The 3,260-nt window shown below is 36.5% G+C and overlaps 1 non-coding gene across 1 annotated transcript; it reads left to right on the top strand.

Moving 5' to 3' along the window:
* Nucleotides 1–2,397: 2,397 nt before the first annotated feature.
* LOC133571160 (5S ribosomal RNA) lies at nucleotides 2,398–2,516 on the top strand. Its single transcript, XR_009810317.1, has one exon. It is a non-coding gene; the product is annotated as a 5S ribosomal RNA (ribosomal RNA).
* Nucleotides 2,517–3,260: the final 744 nt, after the last annotated feature.

Below are 3,260 nucleotides of genomic sequence, written 5' to 3'. Positions count from 1 at the left end.
TTGTCTTACCTCTCTTTTATTTTTGGAGGTCAAACTCTGGAGCTTTACATACTCAGGAGTTTGCACTTAACCTGCTCTCTGGAATATTCCCCCGGTGACTGTGTGAGTTTTGTGTAAACATGTTGATACACTTTGTTACAAACTGAGAGGAACATCAACCTCTCATAAATATTGTGTGTCTGAACATCCTCACATGACAATTCATCTTCCTATAGACAATCTATTGAAGAAAAGTGTTAATAATAAATATAAAGTTAGTAAAGATGTGAGAGTAAGAAGTAAACAAACCTGTTGTGTGTAACACAACTTGATGTTTTTCATGTTGTCGCTCCTTCTCCTCTTTTGTTGGACAAAGTTCCTCCTCGTACTCTGCTATGGTTCTTTCGCACATTTTCACACAATCACAACACTTTACACTCACACTTGATCTCTGCTTAGCGATGTGTTTTCATCTCTCTTTGTTAGCAGCTAACAAGCTAAGCTAACTAGCAAGCTAAGCTAGCTGGAGAAGCATCAAAGTGCGCTATGACTAATATACAAACAGTTATTATGACTCTATTTAATAGAGTGTAATAAAGGACATATATGTGTACATGGACGCACAGATTAAGAACACTGAACTGTGACGACTGCAATAACGTCTTCACCGTCAGACGCCATCTTGCTTTATCCTCGCCCTGTTTGCTTCGCGCGCAGTCTTGTCAGATCTCGCGAGAGAAACAAGTAACCAGCTCTTTTCCAGATCTCGCGAGAGAAACAAGTAACCAGCTCTTTCCCCCCCACCCCCGGTACAACTATTTCAACATTCTGAAAATAAAAATAAACTTTTACATTTTCAAAACAAAGACATACAACTTATTTTGGTAAATAAACAGTAGCTTATATGACCCCTTTAAATCATAAGTTGGCTGATCAGAGCGAGACGAGTCGTGGCTCCTCAGCTTCATGCAGGACGGAGTGGTAGGAGGCGTGGGCGAGGTTGACTGACTGCAAAAGACCACACCATTATTTTTAAATCAATCTAAATATTGCTCTAGTTGGTATTTGTGTTTTAAATCCTGTTGTAAAGGTTTGTACTTTCAACTGTAGTTGTAAATATTAAGTGGAATTGTATTATAATAACCGAATATATTCCCTTATTTTGGAATAGTTGCAATTAAAGCAATACATGAATCACAACAGCTGTAGTCTCAGCACTTTGTAGCGCCCTCTGGCGTGAGTGTAAAAGCTTACAGCACCTGGTATTCAACACTACTTTATGCGTAGAGACCGTCAATAAATAACCATTACCTTGAAAAATGTATTCATCTACATCAAAACACTGACTCATCTAAAAGAAGGTAAATAATTAGTCATACCTCCTTATTGTGCATGCCCATTATTTCATAATTTTAACAATACATCCATATTTAATATAAAACAATAAGGATATTTTCCCAATAGTCTCCATGTCATGCAACTCAGTAACCTAATTCCACTTATTAGTCGTGCTAACCTTTTAGTGTAACGCACACCCTTTTATTTTAAAATAGGGTTTTATTAAAAAAAAAAAATAAAAAAAAAAGATACGTTTTTTTAATAAAAATCATGTGCATGATAAATATTATACAGATAATTATCAACATTTTTATTAGCTCCAAATGAGAGTTAAGTTGGTTTTATGTTGGATAGTCGTAGTTGTTGCGGGAGCTAAAAATGAAACCATGGTTTTCAATATTACAAATGTATATAAAATCCAATTAAACTTACTTTTTAAAACAAAAAGGTGTGAAACACATTAGAGAAAACACTTCAAATATCAAGTGAATTTGGGATTGTAGGTCATATGACCAGGAATCTATTGAAAAGAAACATTTGTTTTTAATATCAAAATGTTTTTGATCCTATTTTAAAATAAAAGGACTAATATAAAGTGGAATTGGGTTACTAAGTTGCATGATAACATGGAGGCTTTTAAAACAAATAATTATTGTTTACATTAAAAAAATATTTAAATTATAAAATCAGGAACGATATTAAAAATGTAGGACTATTTATTTGACCTCCTTTTAGATGAATCAGTGTTTTGATGTAGCAGATATACATCTTCAAAGACAATAGTAATTTATTGACGGTCCCTAAGCATAAAGTAGTGTTGAGAGCGGCACCTCTCCTGCAATCTCCCCGCAGCATGAGAGAGCAGTGTGGGCACAGTGAGGGGGAGCTTCCGCTGGAGCTCCGGAGGCAAATATCCACCGTGAAAGCAACTTGACCGCCGTAGCAAAGGAAGACAATCATACAGCCAGAAAAAGCACATTAGTGTACGCATGCGCGCCAGGCTCTTAGATAATTAGTCATTTTCTCCCATCCCGTCTGTAAGAGTTTCATTTAAAAAGGTTGGTTTTACCTCGTCTTTCGGCTTACGGCCATACTACCCTGAACACGCCCGATCTCGTCCGATCTCGGAAGCTAAGCAGGGTCGGGCCTGGTTAGTACTTGGATGGGAGACCGCCTGGGAATACCAGGTGCTGTAAGCTTTTACACTCACGCCAGAGGGCGCTGTTTCTCACTTCTTGCAAAAAAAAAAAAAACAATGGTTTTTATTTCACATTAAATTTTACAAAAACACATGTCATTTTATAAATTCACCAGTCACGGATAGTCCGTCAATATGTTCAACACCAGTTTGGCTGTTACTGCAATATAACAATATATCATAATTGATACACAATATGAGAATGTGTGCTGTATAAATGAATGAATGAATTACTTAATTTATTTAGAACACAACAGGAGCAGTAAATATGCAGGGATTACCTAAACTGGTGTGTTGTGTTAATTTAGCAATATTAAAGGTGTCGATCATATGTATAGCCTTTTGACTTGACAGAACTTGCTACTTTCCCCAAAACCCAAAGATTAAAAAGTTATTCAGGAGCGCTCCGTATCTTTCATTGTGTACGTCTCTGTCTGTCAGTGCAACATCCAATCAAATTACATCCACATTATTTTCGTCCCACAGCATTCATCCAATCAAATTGCAGGACAACCAACAAAGAAGAGCTCTCAAACAACACGTCAGTGAGGAAAAATGATGCCAAAAATAGTTTTGTTCGGTTATTAAAACTACGACTTGGTCAACAAAAAACGAATTGCAGTATGCAAAACATGTGGTTCGAAGATTACAGATGGAGACGCAACAACTTCCAACTTTGTTCGACATTTGAAGTTGCACAAAGAAGGGTAAGTTTTGAATGTAAGCTAACGTTTATTGGCTAAGT

The sequence above is a fragment of the Nerophis lumbriciformis genome, linkage group LG28 (assembly GCF_033978685.3).
Source record: "Nerophis lumbriciformis linkage group LG28, RoL_Nlum_v2.1, whole genome shotgun sequence".
NCBI classification, from domain to species: Eukaryota; Metazoa; Chordata; class Actinopteri; order Syngnathiformes; family Syngnathidae; genus Nerophis; species Nerophis lumbriciformis.
The sequence above is the reverse complement of the archived record's forward strand: the minus strand, read 5'-3'. Positions and strand labels throughout refer to the sequence as shown.